The 15,828-nt window shown below is 46.7% G+C and overlaps 2 long non-coding RNA genes and 10 other non-coding genes across 13 annotated transcripts; 2 read left to right on the top strand and 10 right to left on the bottom strand.

Moving 5' to 3' along the window:
• Positions 1 to 1,360: 1,360 nt before the first annotated feature.
• Positions 1,361 to 1,551, bottom strand: LOC132662671 (U2 spliceosomal RNA). The gene has a single exon (XR_009602686.3). It is a non-coding gene; the product is annotated as a U2 spliceosomal RNA (small nuclear RNA).
• A 305-nt stretch (positions 1,552 to 1,856) lies between these two features.
• LOC144612981 (uncharacterized) lies at positions 1,857 to 2,827 on the top strand. The gene is made up of 2 exons (XR_013550257.2): positions 1,857 to 1,909; positions 2,165 to 2,827. It is a non-coding gene; the product is annotated as an uncharacterized LOC144612981 (long non-coding RNA).
• Positions 2,828 to 7,382: 4,555 nt separating this feature from the next.
• On the bottom strand, positions 7,383 to 11,913 carry LOC132661920 (uncharacterized). Of its 2 annotated transcripts, none has more exons than XR_014135284.1 (11): positions 11,492 to 11,913; positions 11,177 to 11,237; positions 10,877 to 10,927; positions 10,497 to 10,534; positions 10,259 to 10,307; positions 9,919 to 9,965; positions 9,702 to 9,736; positions 9,452 to 9,488; positions 9,012 to 9,054; positions 8,722 to 8,762; positions 7,383 to 7,603 (listed from the first exon to the last, which is right to left on the bottom strand). It is a non-coding gene; the product is annotated as an uncharacterized LOC132661920 (long non-coding RNA). The 2 variants fall into 2 exon arrangements; XR_014135283.1 differs by having other exon boundaries at positions 11,154 to 11,237; positions 11,492 to 11,909.
• On the bottom strand, positions 8,848 to 8,972 carry LOC132662632 (small nucleolar RNA SNORD22). The gene has a single exon (XR_009602649.2). It is a non-coding gene; the product is annotated as a small nucleolar RNA SNORD22 (small nucleolar RNA).
• On the bottom strand, positions 9,215 to 9,283 carry LOC132662631 (small nucleolar RNA SNORD31). The gene has a single exon (XR_009602648.1). It is a non-coding gene; the product is annotated as a small nucleolar RNA SNORD31 (small nucleolar RNA).
• LOC132662630 (small nucleolar RNA SNORD30) lies at positions 9,566 to 9,634 on the bottom strand. Its single transcript, XR_009602647.1, has one exon. It is a non-coding gene; the product is annotated as a small nucleolar RNA SNORD30 (small nucleolar RNA).
• Positions 9,809 to 9,874, bottom strand: LOC132662626 (small nucleolar RNA SNORD29). Its single transcript, XR_009602643.1, has one exon. It is a non-coding gene; the product is annotated as a small nucleolar RNA SNORD29 (small nucleolar RNA).
• On the bottom strand, positions 10,086 to 10,212 carry LOC132662633 (small nucleolar RNA SNORD22). The gene has a single exon (XR_009602650.1). It is a non-coding gene; the product is annotated as a small nucleolar RNA SNORD22 (small nucleolar RNA).
• Positions 10,604 to 10,678, bottom strand: LOC132662627 (small nucleolar RNA SNORD28). The gene has a single exon (XR_009602644.1). It is a non-coding gene; the product is annotated as a small nucleolar RNA SNORD28 (small nucleolar RNA).
• Positions 11,000 to 11,072, bottom strand: LOC132662628 (small nucleolar RNA SNORD27). The gene has a single exon (XR_009602645.1). It is a non-coding gene; the product is annotated as a small nucleolar RNA SNORD27 (small nucleolar RNA).
• On the bottom strand, positions 11,347 to 11,422 carry LOC132662629 (small nucleolar RNA SNORD26). Its single transcript, XR_009602646.1, has one exon. It is a non-coding gene; the product is annotated as a small nucleolar RNA SNORD26 (small nucleolar RNA).
• Positions 11,914 to 14,647: 2,734 nt separating the features above from the next.
• On the top strand, positions 14,648 to 14,829 carry LOC132662677 (U2 spliceosomal RNA). Its single transcript, XR_009602688.1, has one exon. It is a non-coding gene; the product is annotated as a U2 spliceosomal RNA (small nuclear RNA).
• Positions 14,830 to 15,828: the final 999 nt, after the last annotated feature.

Raw genomic sequence — 15,828 nt, 5'->3', positions numbered from 1 at the left:
GGGGGAAAAAAAAAAAAAAATCACTGAGGCGCAATGGCTTCAACCTCGAGCGTAAAAGCCACAAACCGACGAAGGATGAGGAAAATGAGACCGATGATCTTAAAATAGAAACCTAGAAAGTGAAGGTAGCCGCGTCGTTTTTATTTCCTCGCATTGAGGTTTGGTGATGGTAAAAAACATCAGCTCCAACTGAGAATAAAACTGCAAAATTAACAGTATTTCTCTCAGGTACAAGCTGCTGCTGCATAAATGTAACCACCCTTCCTGTGAATGACTACAATTTTATTACAGAGATTTTGTTCTCTGAGATTAGAGTACCAGAAATTTGCCCGTTTAAAATTTTATCAGTAAGAAATAAAGCATCGCACTCTTGCCTGCACAAGGCCTCACAGAGAAGCAGCCACGATTTCCAGCTCAGCTGCAGAGCTGTGAATGAGGGTTCTGAGCACAACATTCCACACTTACGCAAACGTTATTACCAAGGTAACAAGCACGATGTCTACTTCACAGGGTACACTGGATATTGACCCCTTTGTCCCCCCTCCACAGTCCTAGTTTGTATTGAACCTATCACAACATTAAATCAAATCTAAACTCCACCTTAACCTTAAAAGTCTTTCTTTAAATTACTCCTTTATTTTGTGAGACGTCTCCTTTGTTGGTGGGCGGTTTCCTCTCATTGTAAACTCGGGGATACACCTGGGGTTTAGGCTAGGCTGGGCTGGGCCGGCCCCCTGGGAGTTCCCCTTTCTAATCCAGGATAAAACAGAGCTAAGCAGAACCAAACTACGCACGCTCCCAAACCCTGCAAATCGTTTTTGAACCCTTTAAAGAAAGCATTTTTTAAAAGTGCAAGAGAAAAAAAAAGTTGCTACTCCAGCTCCCAGACCGAGAAAGTTATTTTAGCAAATAGAAACTGCCTTGGGGAGAAGCACATCCTAAACATACCAGGAAAACAATTTCTGCACGCAGAGTAAGAAACAACGGGGATTATTTTCAAGTTACTTTACTTGCTTGTATCAGAACGCTCCCCGCTGAGCAATATATTATTCTTATTAACGTTGGTACACTTCTATTTGACAAAGACAGGACACGGCCGGCGGAAAAGACAGAAAACCCGAAAAACGCTCCAATTTCTGAGTGGTCAGCGCAGAGCCCACGGGAGGTGGGGAAGAAGGGAAAGCAGGCGTGCTCACAAGTCGCATAAGTCATACCTTGGGTTAAACCCACACACCAGAGAAACTCTTTAGCAGCCCCACTAGCTTAGCAGGTTTAAGATAAAACACCACTCTCCGAAACCGGAGCCAAAACTCGTCTAAAAACAACGTTCTTTTTTTAAAACCGTTATTGTTCCCCCAAAAGGGGGTGCACCGTTCCTGGAAGTACTGCAATACCAGGTCGATGCGTGGAGTGGACGGAGCAAGCTCCTATTCCATCTCCTAATTCCAAAAATCCATTTAATATATTGTCCTCGGATAGAGGACGTATCAGATATTAAACTGATAAGAACAGATACTACACTTGATCTTAGCCAAAAGGCCGAGAAGCGATGCCGTTGCTCTCGGCTCCTGGCAACCCTTACCCTTACTATAGCTTTTAAGATTGTGGCGATTTTTATGACATAATGATTAGGTTACCTTGAAATATGTAATATTTCTCAAATTCAACGTCTCATTATTCTTCCTTTATAATAATAGCTAGATTTTTTTTTAAAAAAGATCTTAAATAGTTGTCTTTGCTGCATTGCCTGCCTGTACACGCTCCGCTTGTTTTACATAACCCCGCCCTACCAATGATTTTCTTTCTTGGGATTGGTCCACATACAAGTCTGGATTTCAATATGGGCGTGGTCTCTTTGCCTCCCAGACTCGGGCCTGTCTGCCCGCCTGCAGGCCGCGCGGCGCTCTCGGTGAGTGTGTGGAAGGCGTTTCGGTAGGTGGTGGCGCCCTTCCCCGGGAAGTTTGTTTATCGATCCCAAGTACAGGCTTCGGAGTCCGAAGAACTGGATTGGGATCCCTGCTCGCCAGTTCCTAACTTGGTGACATAAGGCCCGTTGCTTGGAATCTCCTTTTCTGTTAACTGGGGACTAATAACGCGCTTACACGGCGGTAGTGAGAACCCAGTTGAGGTTGGGCTTTGGAGCTGCATTCCCCTCTCATTCTAGGGCTCCCCTCGCTTCCGCGCCTCCTCCTTGACTGTACCATCCACCCGCAAACCACTTACATCTTGCCGTTTACGACGCATCGTCCACCGTGCGCCCTTCGCACAAGGGAAGAGATGCCCAGAGAAAGGCGTTTTGGAAGGTCCCGATTCCTAAACCCAGGTGGGAGAGACAGGCTGAGGCCAGTGTAGATAAAATGTAAACGAAGCAGTTCTTTTGTAGGCTCAAGGCGAAGTCCGGCTGTATGAAAAGGATTGATGATCAGGCGGGAACTGAGAAAGGACTTGAGGTCCCGTTTCCTTGGAAACTATATAAATATAAATGTGGAGCGTTCTTTTTTTTTTTTTTTTTTTTCTAATGTGGAACGTTCTGTTGTTGGAAATCCCCTTCACTGAAGCTCTACGCCCGGGCTGGAAATAGAGGCCGTTGTCTCTGTGTCAAGGTGACTAGGTGGGACCTTCTGTTCTCACTGACAGGCTTTCAACTAGCAAAATTTCTATAATCTATGATTTTAGAGAACAAGGTTCTCAGAATTGTGTCCCTGATGCTAATAAACAGGCAGTTTGTAAAGGTTCCCATATGTAAATCCAGAGCCTCCAGGGAGGGCTGAATTAAGGAGGTGTGGCCGGTAGAATACTGCCCCCAAAAAAGATACTCCCGTGCTAATTCTCAGAACCTCTCAATGTGTTACCTTCCATGGCAAAAGGTACTTTGCAGATGTGGTTAAATTAAGAGTCGGGGGAAGGAGAGTTTATCTGGGATTATCTAGTGGATGCCTGTAATCACAAAGGTCCTCATCAGGGTCCGAGGGGGGCAGGAGCCAGCATCAGAGTGATGGAGCACGTATAAGGTGGATGAGCCCTTGCTAGCTTTGAAGATGGAAGGAGGTCATCAGATGGATGTGGGCAGCCTCTAGGAGCTGGAAAAGGCAAGGAAACAGATTCTCTTAGAGCCTCCAGAACGGAATGCAGCCCTGCGGACCCAGCTTGATTTTAGCCCACTGAGACCTGGTTTGGATATCTGACCTCCAGGACTGTAAGATAATAAGTTGTTATGTTTTAAGCCACTGAGTTTGTGGTAGTTGGTTTCAACAGCAATAAAAACCAATACAGGGGCAAAAGCAACGTTCAGTTTCTTTCGATCTGAACCTTCTCCAAATTCTACTGGACCCAACCTCGGGCAAGGCCACAGTCCCCTAGCTGAGTGGGCTTCACCTTCTGCCCCAGGCTATGTACAGCCAAGTATCGCAGAACACAGATCTGGTGGCCGGTGCTTCCTCAGCTCGGTCTGCAGTCAGCAGCAGCCCTGTTCCTCCTCTGAAGCCAAGGCAAGTGGGGAGTGGCTCCTTCACCCTCAGTCCGCTGTTACCCTGCCCCTTTCCATACAAGTATGGGAGACTGACAGTGCAGGCACCATAAGAACTTGGAAATTAACCTTTGCTCCTGGGAGGCCATGTGTCCATTTGTTTATGCTTATGGAGCACATACTCTACAATGATAAAATCAGACAGGACCTTTGGCTTCGTGAGTTCGTGGTCTACTGGAGAAAACTGGGAGAAGGCTCCTGTGATTCTCCAGGCAAGAGCTGGAGGGGATTTGGGCAGGGTGGCTGTGATGGCAGAGGTGGAGGGAAGTGGAAGGGATCACAGAGAATCACTGGCTTTGATGACAGGCAAAGTGAGGCCAAGGGAAGAGTATTCTTTCCGTGTGCATACATTTTAAATTTGATGTCTTGGGGGCACCTGTGTGGCTCAGTTGGTTAAGCTTCTGACTTCTGCTCAGGTCATGATCTTGCTGTTTGTGGGTTCGAGCCCCGCATTGGGCTCTGTGCTGACAGCTCAGAGCCTGAGCCTGTTTTGGATTCTGTGTCTCCCTTTCTCTCTGCCCCTCCCTTGCTTGCGTTCTGTCTCTCAAAAATAAACATTGAAATAATAATAAAATAAATTTGATGTTTTGTTTTCACAAAACTGACACACTATACATTGTCACATGTTCAAAGGCTTATAACATCCCCCCCCCCATAAAATGTTTTAATGGTACTTTTCTTGTTGTTTATAAATTGATTAAACAATTTTAGACTTTCTATTTGTGTGTGTGTGTGTGTGTGTGTGTGTGTGTGTGTGTTAAGAAATGGTATAAACTTGGGGCGCCTGGGTGGCTCAGTCGGTTGAGCGTCTGACTTCAGCTCAGGTCACGATCTCGCAGTCCATGAGTTCGAGCCCCGCGTCAGGCTCTGGGCTGATGGCTCAGAGCCTGGAGCCTGCTTCCGATTCTGTGTCTCCCTCTCTCTCTGCCCCTCCCCCGTTCGTACTCTGTCTCTCTCTGTCTCAAAAATAAATAAATGTTAAAAAAATACTAAAAAAAAGAAATGGTGTAAAGTTAAAAATCAGCACAATATAGAGCATGTCAAAGAACAGCCTAGTCAGTTTGAAGAATTTGATTTTAATGTAACTGCATCTCCCAACCCTTCTGAGAATCTCTTGAAGCTTTCCTCAAATGAGTTGCCTTACACACGTCTTGCATACCATTTCCTGGGGGGATTCTTTAGGGCCCCCTAAGCCCATTCATTAACAACCACAGTGCTAAAGAGACAGGAGAACCTGACTGAAGGCGTCCAAACACCTAATGAGGTCATATCAAGTTGGAGGTACAGGGGCGTCTGGGTAGCTCAGTGGGTTGAGGGTCGACTCTGGATTTCAGCTGAGGTCCTGATCTCACAGGTTCCTGAGTTCCAGCTGCGCATCAGGCTCTATGCCGACAGTGCAGAGCCTGCTTGGGATTGTCTCTCTCTCTGCCCCTCTCCCCAAATAAAGAAATAAGCATTAAAAAAAAAAAAAAAAAAAAAATGGAGGCATAGATGGGGATGGTCCTGGAAGCCCTGCTTCGGCTTGTGGCAGGGCCGTCTGAGAGCACAGTCTCCTGGACTCAGGGCTGGCTCCACTGGGCCCACTTTCCCGTGGCAACTCGGGGGTGGATTTGGACAGCTCCTGCAGCTCCTGGAAAAGAAGCACCAGTTCTCCTCTTGGCCACCAATTCCACCACCCCCTTTGCTAATTTGTGTGAACCGCCCCCCCGCCCCTCGTCCCCCAGCTCTCTAGAAATTCGAATTCACACTTTCTACTGAAAGCCTCTCATCTGGTGCCTGGGCTTTCGGTGCTATGGTGACAACGGATTCCGTCTCCAGCCTGACTGGTCAGTGGTGCCAGGCACCATTCCGAGTGCTTTGTATGTGGTAACAGCCTTAAGAGAGAAGTGGTGACTGTCATGTTCCGCTTTTACAGGAGAAACTGAACCACTTCAGGTCACACAGCTAGTAAGTGGTGGAGACTCCAGCCTCAGGCAACTGCTATACCATACCACGTCTGCTTGACTCCTTGGGTGTCAGGGAGGCATCTGAGACTCACGCTATCCAAAAGCATTCCCTACTGTCCCCACTGGAATGTCCTTTATGCTCCCGTCACTCACCCCCACATCCACTCTGTCCGCTAGTCCTGTTGCGTCTACTCCAGAATACATCCTGAGTGACTCCGTTTCATCCCATCAGCTGTTCCTTCCTTAGCCTCCAGAACTCCCCATCTTAGCTCAAATGTCACCTCCTCAGAGACGCTTTCCCTGACCACCTTCTTACCAAATCACGGATTCTTGTTCCCTGCTGGCATTTCTCACAGATCTCAGGGTGTCTTCAACTTAGCACTGTTGACATTTTGGGCTGTATGATTCATTGGAGTGGTGGAGAGGGAGCTGGCCTGTGCATCGTAGGGTCTCCCCACTGGATGCCAGTATACCACCCCCAAAGTTGTAACAACCAAAAACGTTTCCAGGGATTGTTAAATTTTTTCTGGGGGATGAAGTCACTGCTGCTTGAAAACCACTGTTATTTCAAACTATCTTATGCACTCACTGTCCTATTTTCCCTTTCCCTCCCTCCTGTAAGAATGTAACTAAACAGCAATCAACCGCAAAAGCAAGGCCATGGCTCTTGTGATCAGTACACTGCTAGGTTTGGGACAGAGCAGCTGCTCAGTGCTGTGACCATTCATGGAGGTGGGGAGACGGGGTGTTGTGTCAGGGGGGAGCAGACCTGGGCAGGACAGGGACTCCAGGGACTGTGTCCAGTTAGATAGATCAGGGAAGGAGGTCAAGGGGCAAGTGGATGTACCTGAAGCTCAGAGGAAAGGTGGTCTGAAGCATCAGGAACTCGAGGAGCCAGGCCTCAATCATTCCAGCCCTCTCCCCCGTTCCTCCATATTGTCTGTTATCTCATCTTTTAGCCAGAGTAGCCATTGACTTGGATCTTAATTTGAATTCATTTGCCAAATGGTGAGAATAGTATTCCTGGAAGGCTTCATTGTCAACCAGACTCTTCCAGTGAATACCTTCTGGCCCCTGTACCAGCCTAGATCTAACTTTGGTTCCATCGTCTCCTTGCTGAATCCCTCGGCTGGGTTACAGTAGAAGCAGCCTCCAGACTCCTAGAGATAGCACCCGGCCTGATGGCTAAGTACCTAGGACCTTGAATAGTAACCCTCTCCTCCCCTGGTATTCTGTGACAGGGACAAGTCGCTTCTTTGCTAGTTCCCCTTTATCCAAGGATACTTCTGGCAAAGACCTCCCACAGTAAGTACTGGGGTGAGAGGTCGTGTGCATAGTGGCTGGTCTGTAGTAAAAACTAAACGCTTGCTGCTTTGTTTCAAGTCCACCTGACCTTAGTGGCTTTGACACAAGTGATCTGATGTTTCCTGGTCAGCACTGCAGATTCTGCTTGTGGTAGCTCACTGTTTCTCCTGTGTTCCTCCCAGGCTTTTTTTTTTTCCCCACCAACTTTAAAAGTTGGTCCTTGTCTCTTTTCTTATGCAACCTATTTGCATCCCACTTATACATAAGTATAACTATCCGCTCCCCAACAGCGCCATAGGTTTGTGGGCTTGACTGCCCACCCCTAAAGCTGGCTTGCCCAGGGCCAATTAAAAAGCAGACTTGAAAACATTAGGTATGTGTGAGGCGACAATCCATCTGAATGAGATTGTAAATTTTCAAGTACTCATTCATGTCCTTAACGCCACTTGCTAAATTTATGCTCAGAAACAATGGCACATGTAGATGGAAAGATGGATGTTTGATGTCAATTCAGGTGTTCACTGAGCATTCCTACCAGATGTCCTAAGTGAACAGAAGTTCTGGTTTCCCATGGAAAGAACAAATGGAAGACAGACACAAGCAGGATTATTCTCATCAAGTTATATTTACACCAACAGGATAAACACAATAATTGGCCAAAGTAAGCCTTTTAGCATTGACTTAAGAAATATTTTTTTAGGGGCACCTCATTGGCTCAGTCTGTTATATGTCGAACCATTGAATCCAACTCAGGTTATCTCAGTTTCAGAGTTCAAGTCCTGCGTTGGGCTCTGCACTGGACAGCATGAGGTCTACTTGGGATTGTCTCCCTGTCTGAAAAATAAAAAAAAACTTTAGAAGTAGGCTCTGCCCAAACATGGGGTTGAAACTCAGGATCCTGAGATCAAGAGTTGCATGCTCTGAGCCAGCCAGGTACCCCCTAGCAGGGACTTTTGAGTGGCACCCTGAGTTACCTACAAGAACCAGGACAATTCCAGATAAAGGGAAGAATGTAGAGACTCAGAAACTCATTAGAGGAACAGAAATTCAGGGGCTACTGGCCTGATCCTACAGAAAGCAGACTCCACTGAAATGTTGGGAATTTTATATGCAGAAAAAGGGCAGTGAAATACCAAAATCTGACAGCCAATATTTTGAGTCTGAGTGGTCCTTAATGGTGATTATGCCTTATGGCTCTTTGTGCCTTATGAACCAAGCCTGCCAAAGTTAAGGCAGAGCTAAGGATCACCCAAAGCCAGGAAACTTTTCATGCAGTGAGGCATGTATTGGGGGAAGGAAGATCTCAGAAGGCTCCTTGAACAATGCTTCCCTGAGCTAGATACCATCAGGCAAAGTGCCACATTAAATTGGATACTGCCAACTTCCCCAGGATTATTTCCTTCTATCCGGCTACATGCACAAGTCACAATGAAGGTTAAACCTTTATTTAGAAAGGGTTAAACAATTATGTTAATTGCAATAACTAGGTTGTACAAAAACAGGACTTGAAAATTCCCTTTTGATAAAGAACGGAATTCCTGTACAGAATAAAGTGCGTTTTCTTGGTAGACAAGAAGAATGTATGTACTACACTGAGTTTACAAGGGACTACCCTTTAAACTAGTTCACACTGGAGAGCATCAATAGCTCGGTTGGTTGAACACGATTCTTGATTTAGGCTCTGGTCATGTGGGTAAGCCCCACGTGGGCTCCACACTCAGTATGGAGCCTGCTTAAGATTTTCTTTCCCTCTGCCCCACTTCCCCTACTTGCTTTCTAAAAAAAACAAAACAAAAAAAAACCCTAGCATACCTACTTTCAGGTATACTTTTGTTTTTCTGTTAGCCTGCTTCAGATTCTGTGTCTCCATCTTTCTCTGCCCCTCCCCCACTCACATGTGGTCTCTCTCAAAAATAAACATTAAATAAACACCAATATTTGGACAAATACCTACCCATTATCTATGCCTTGTTCCTTCTTCAGACCTGAAAAAACCAAACAAACAAACAAAAAAAAACTCTACGTCAAAGTGACTTTCCTTCCCCTTCCCATCTTTAGAAATCTCTTGTAATCCCTCAGACTGTTCCTTCTGGAACAAGCTTCCTCTTTTCCCCCAGCCAGTCCCAGTGGGTTCACCTTTACAGGCTCTGGGACTAGAACAGGAAGTAAGACATGTGACTGTTTCTTCACTGGGAAGTTTTAATTTGGACCATCTAGTATCTAGGTTTACCCACCTGACTTCAGGCTGGAGCTGAGCAGAGAAATGGCTGAGGGTACCTGTAAAAGAATGATTGGGAATTATAGGCCTCTCAGTCATCCCCCTGGGTCCCTATTGCTTAGAGGGAAGGCACAGTTATAAAAGTTATGTAGTATTCTGCATGCACATTTTACATAGAAACCACCAGCCAACTTACCACTTCTTACTCTAAGATAAGCTCACAGCTCAGAAAATACCTTTCAGTCACAGTGTTCAGACTGGGGCGGTATTGCATTCATCACTGGTGAGTGGGAGCTTGTCACAGATGGTTCAGGGTGTCCACAGACAAGACTGAATTAAGTCAGTAATGTCTTCTTCGAAGAGCTACCCAGACCAAAGTGTCGCCCCCTCCCCGTTAAAAACACCTAGTAAACTTTACATGATGGCTATAAATGACAGCATTACAAAGGCATTTACCTCAAATCATTCTTGGGCTCCAGAGAAGGTGCTGAACCTGAAACAAACCAGACTGGAGTCAGTAATGCTTACCTTCAGCAATAAATCGTTCCCCTTTAAAACCATCATTTCTAGGAAAATCAGATTTCCAATCTCAACAGCAAGTTATCAGCCGAACGAGATTCCATGTAAGTCATCATGTGTTTAGGCCCCAAAGGGTGTTTTTTTTGTACCCAATATGCTTCAGGTATCACGTATGGAAACTACTCACCTCTGAGCAAATGAGCAGGTTATGGGTAACCATACCTAGAGAAAGACAAAGCTGTGGGTAATGAAAAGTCCTTCCACGTGGCATCCCCCCCATTCCTACTTTTTCCAGTTTCTCAGGTGTTCACATGTTTTCATTCTGGAGTCATAGTGAGCTAGTTTTATTCATCATGGAAACTTGCCTATTTGGTGGCATGAACCACAGACATTAACCAACTAACCTGCTAACTCTGGAGGCCTTTTGGTAGTATACACGAACAAGCTGCTCCTGAAGAAGATCATGTAATTAGCCAAGCAAGTATCTAAAACAGCCAAAGCTTTTCTAGCTATATAATTAATGGGTTTAAGTGAAGAAAACCCAAGCAAATACTATTGACAGGGATACGCTGTACCTCAGACAGTTCCTTATGGAACAAATTCTCATCCTCTCACCCAGTTAGCCCCAGTGGGTTCACCATTACTGGCTCTGGGGCTAGAACAGGGGTAAGACAGGATGGTTGCTCTCTTCATTGGCATTATACTCTGGGGCAAGCTGTAATCAGCAAGGTTACAAGTACTCACCATCCTTAACTCTTTCCACGAGTTCGACCCTGAGCACATCAGTGGGCATCTAGAGAAACAGATCAAGAAACATCACTACAAGGAAAAAGAACCAGAAAGCTATACAGGCTGATCAAGTCTTTAGTCACAACGACAAGGCAAATAAAAACCACACGATGAAAAAAAAAAAAAAAAAATCACCCTTTGATGGGTTCACATATATGCTAACAAAATAACAGTATTGGGAGAAGCTACTCACCATAAGGTAAATCAACATATTACCACCATCAGGACGACCTGCAAAAGGAGACCAGATGGTTATCAAGAAATACTAGGCTAGAACAAAGTTTCTTTATTAATAGAAACTGCCATCAGAACTCTAACATGCTATTAATTGTTGTACCTCACAGAGGATCAGCATATCTATTCAAATCATCTGACAGTGACATATGGGTGAGGGAGAGCACACCATCTCAAGAATTAACTGTACTGTCGGGTTGCTCTCTCCCTCCACAGGAAAGTCATTCTAAGAGGAATAAGCTGCAAGAAGCAAAAAGGCAAAACTGCTCACTTTGCTCTCCTGGTTGTAGGCCAAACAGGAGAAGACACCCCAATCCCCTCATTTGGTCAAAAAATTACCTGTCTTCACCCTTGGAGGCAGCTGGATTCCTCAGGCCTGGGGAGGAGACGCTGGAAACAGAAAAGAAGGCATTATATGTACCTAAAAATAGCCATTCATAGGTCCTTGAATACTCTTGGTCCACTTCTCAGCAGGAAGATGACATCACTTTTAAGATCAGCCATATGCTTGTCTTTTTTATGTTCATCACAGAGTGGCCAACATAATCTGAACAAGAACAAACCCCATCTAGACACAGTGCCCACCTTTAACTGCGGTAAATCACTGCATACCCACCTGGAGCATCACTGGAAGCTTACTTTGCAGGGATGGGTCTTGTCCCATCCTCCAACCCGGAAGGTCTTTTGAGCTGAACCACATCTGGAAGGAAAAAAAAAAGGGGGGGGGGGCACCTCTCACTTAGTTTCATACTTTGCAGTCGGTCTTCTTACCTCCGCGCGAAACACCCGAACATTCGCTGCGGGCTGGTGCTACTCAGAACTCTTAGGCTTTCTCCACTACTCCATCAGAAAGAGAGAGTTCAATCCTTAGTATCATCCCCGTAGCACTTCCCACGGGGCCCCCGTACACTCGACAACGGAGGAAGAGGGGGTAAAAGAGGGCCACCCACTTACCCTAACAGGTCGGCTCTTTTCCATTCTAGCGTTCAGACGTGCGCCTGAACCCTGCAGACAAGAAGACATTAAATCAACACCGGCTTTTTCACAATCGTTTTGTCCGCCGGAGCTACGACTGTGTCGCATCTCGGCTGTGCAAGGCCCGTCTCTTCAGAGTTTCTTATCCTCACGGAGCTCAGTACAGGTCTGTGAAAAGGTTCTCATCACAGAGAGGGCCGCCGGCACGGCCCGCCATCGCCATCTTGTCCTTCACAAAGCGCCGCGGCTGCTTCGTGGACTCAAGGCCGTGGCCGAGCTCTTACCCCTCCCCCACCAACCAATAAATGCAATGTATTAGTGCTCAGGCAAGCCACGCTCACTTTTTATTTTTCCCTCGCTTCACCTTTTAAAAAGGATAAAGTAAACAACCCACACACTTACCCGACACCGTGAAAAAAAAATGAGGCAGACGGGCCGCAGCGAGATACTTAAATACCACCTCGCAGAGGCCCACGGGATTTATGGGCGGGACTATGGCGGGCGCACGCGCAAATGGAGACAGCGCGCGAGCCTGGGCAGTTGTGGGTAGGGAATTCCTGGGAAGGCGGGAGTACAGTGCGCACACTCAGCCTCTGTGGCGCGAAAAAAGACGCGCATGCGACTCAGGGAGTCGCGCTGGCGCTCATTGCAGCGGGGTCCGTACCGCCGGCTCTCTAGGACGAGAACGCAGAGATCCCGGCTTTGCAACGATCTTGGGAGACGCTCCGTCCCGGTCACGACCGCCTGCTCCCACACCACTCCCTGTGCCCCCCCTTACCCACACACACCCTAAACTGGTGTGCAGGCTCCGCCTCCCCGTGAGGTTCCCCCTGAACCTCATCGTGAAGTCTCGACCGGCGTCATCCCGGTTACACGCCTGCCTCCCGGCGCGCCTCTGCAGGCCTGGTGCGCAGGGTCCCTGCGTAGAGGGCGGCTGTGGGGTACCGGGAGCGGAAGGCCTTTTGTACGGAGCCATTTTGGGAATGTGAATCAGGCCCTCAGTGCTCCTGCTCCGCTTGGATCTTCTGACAGGGTCTGATTTTTCCCGAGGGACGGTTTTTCCCGTCCGATGTCGCTAGGAGCTTGGCTTGTAGCAGGGCGTATACGTATACAGGTTACATATAAAGTAGGCTCCACTGTCCAGCGTGGGGTTCAAAGTCACGGACCCTGGGATCAAGAGCTGCGTGCTCTACCTGCTGAGCCACCCAGGTGCCCCTGAATCCCAGGTCTTTCCACAGACCAAATGAATCAGAATTTTCATGTTGACAAACTCCCTGGCTGATTTGTATATGCCATGTCCACTGTGCTTTCTCAAGACTATTTTCAGTCGCTTTCTTGACCTCTCGGCAACACTACCCAGTTGATCCATTCCCTATGTCCTGAAACACTGTGTTCCCACGGTTCTTGAGACCCTGTCCTCTCCCACTGTTGACATTTCTCATAATGTCTTGTAAGGGTTAAATTGTAGTATAGGGCTAACGATTAGCTTGAAAAATAACAGCTTTGTGTTGATACTGAAGGTTAAGAGATAACAGCCTTGCTTTATTCTTGAAAACTATGCCTCATACTCTTGTAAATTAGGCTTCACCAATTAAGGAAACAAAAGTCCAAAGAAAAGAGCATCAGAGGCAGGGTCAAGGGGATCCACTGGTTGCAACTTAGAGGCAGAAAGTCTAAAATAAACACCTCGTTAGGCAACTGTTTCTGACTCATCTGGAAACTTTCTTTGTTCTGTTCCAAGGTGATGATAAAACGATGTGATCGGTTATAAAAACTCTGTACCCCGGCTGTTCGGGGCGCACTCTTATCAAGAGTGTTGGTCCTGATCGGTCAGCCTTGCCTCTCATTGTAATAAAGTTTGTTGTGACTGTCACTGGTCCCCGTAGCATTCTGTTTCAGGAGTCGTGTGGATGCAACAGTCTTAGTGATCTCTTGAAGTAGATAGTGTAGCCATTCCTTAAACAGTAATGTACCCCCAGTTGGGTGCCACACCCAGCTATTTTTCTCACTCTGCCTGGGCCACCTTATTCACTCCCATGATTTTATTTTTCTCACTCTGCCTGGGCCACCTTATTCACTCCCATGATTTTATTTTTCTCACTCTGCCTGGGCCACCTTATTCACTCCCATGATTTTATTTTTCTCACTCTGCCTGGGCCACCTTATTCACTCCCATGATTTTAATGACCAGCATTATGCCTATGACTCCAGCCCAGGCTCTTTTTCCTGAGCTTCACAGCGGTAAGTCCAGTTGCCTTCTGGATGAACGTTATCACTTGGTTGGTCCCCAGACTCCTCAACTTTTCCAAAATGGACTTCACCTCACTATTCATTCCACCCAATTGTCCATGCCCCCCACTTCTGCTACCCTAATTCAAGCCATTCACCCTGAGGTTTTTACAAAAAATTTAACCTGCTCCCTGGGTCTGGTTTCCTCCCTTCCAATCAATCCATTCTCCCCCTTGCAGCCAGAGTGATTTTTCCAAATAAAAAATTATGATCAAGTCTCACTTCTCAGCTCATAAAACTTCGGTGCCTTTCCATCGTCTTTAGGACCCATCAGTATAGCCGTTAAGACCCCTGCTTTCCTTGCCAGCTTTTTTTTTTTTTAACCACCACTCCCTCCCCAAGCCTGATTCACCTTGCCTCCCACTATAACTCTTTTTAATTCAAGATCATGCCCGTGAAAATCATCATTGTATCCCTGTCGCCTGGCAGAATGCAAGACACTAAGTAGGACTCAGTATATATCAGTTTATCTCCATAAATTTCGAATGACCTTTTTCCAGCCCCAATTCATTGCCCTACATATCACAGGTGCTCCTTGCGTACAGAGGTCCGGGAGGGTTTGCTCAGGGAACAACTCTGCCCTCACCTGGCTACAAGAGGCACTGCCTCGCTTAACGGAGGTGGATATACAAATAACTACCGCTTTGCCAGGAATTACTAGCTTCCATGGAGAAACAGTCCCAATTTGATGACAGAATTACTGGATTGTGGAGAAGCATGACACTGGGGAGGATTAGCCTGGTCTCAGAGGAGACGAGAATGTTGAAGGTTATAAGGACAGGCTCATATGCTGTATTTGTGGACCTGAGGGAGGAAGGTTTGGGATAATAGGGAGTTGATACGGGTAGGGATTGATCTTTTGGCTAAGCTCAAGTGTGGTATCTGTTCTTATCAGTTTAACATCTGATACCTCCTGTATCTGAGGACAGTGTATTCCATTGATTTGGGGAGCGGGGGCTAGAATAAGAGCTTGCTTTGGGTACTCCATTCATCGTTTCCCTGGTCCCCGGGTGCTTAACGGGGTTGATATACTTGGGGTTGGAGCGCATTACCACCACATCAGGTCTTTGGGCTGGGGGAAAAAAGCTATCACAGTGGGAAAGACAAAGTAGGAATCTCTGAAACTGCACCGTCCCCATTCCAGCGATGACCTTTTCTCCCATTCTGTCCTTAACCCATTGCACTCCAGCTCCTGTACCCGCCCCTCCATGGAGGCCACTACTGACCTCATTCACTTAATCCCAGAAGATACTTCCATCTTTCTTGACCTCTCTGTGGCATTTGACACTGGTGACCTCCCCCTCTTCCTGAAGTGCTCCCTACCTTTGCTTTCTGGGACCCTGCACTCTCCTGGGTTTCCTCTTCCTTCTTGACCTTTTTCACTATCTATTCCTACCCGTTCCTGAGGGTTCTGTTCCGGGTCCACTTGTTTTCTCCCTCGCTAGACTCTGCCTAGATAAACCAGCTTCCCCATCACCTTGGGCCTCATTTACCATATATATGCTGCCATCTCCCCCACTTCATCCCAACACAAGATCTCCTGGACTGCACACACCCTGGTATCTGTCTATCAGACATCTTCACTGGGATGGCCCATAAACAGCTCAGCTCAACTTGTCCGCAATGGAATTTATCATCTTTTCCTACAAATCTGTTCCTTCCCCGACGTGCCCTCTTTGACTCGATTGTCTAAGCCAGAACGTGGTCATTATCCCTGCCGCTGATATGCTGTAAATCTTGTCCGGCCAAACACTTCCGGGAACGTATTTGTATCGGAGCAAGTTGGTTATTTGTTGCAGCGAGGAAGAACACACCCCGTCGGGAATCACGGGGTGTCTCAGTAAGAGGGTGTTAGAAAGAATTTACTGCAGGATTTGGGCTTGTGCTAAGTGATTTGTGGGAGATTTTAAGCAAGTGAGGCTTTACTCTGGATTTGATGTTTTCAGGAAGTGACATCATTTATTATGGGGTATCTTAATAAGTCTTACCTAGAAGGACAGAAGGATAGAATGAGACTGACTTATGAT

The sequence above is a fragment of the Panthera onca genome, chromosome D1, assembly GCF_046562875.1.
Source record: "Panthera onca isolate mPanOnc1 chromosome D1, mPanOnc1 haplotype 2, whole genome shotgun sequence".
Classification (NCBI taxonomy): Eukaryota; Metazoa; Chordata; class Mammalia; order Carnivora; family Felidae; genus Panthera; species Panthera onca.
The sequence above is the reverse complement of the archived record's forward strand: the minus strand, read 5'-3'. Positions and strand labels throughout refer to the sequence as shown.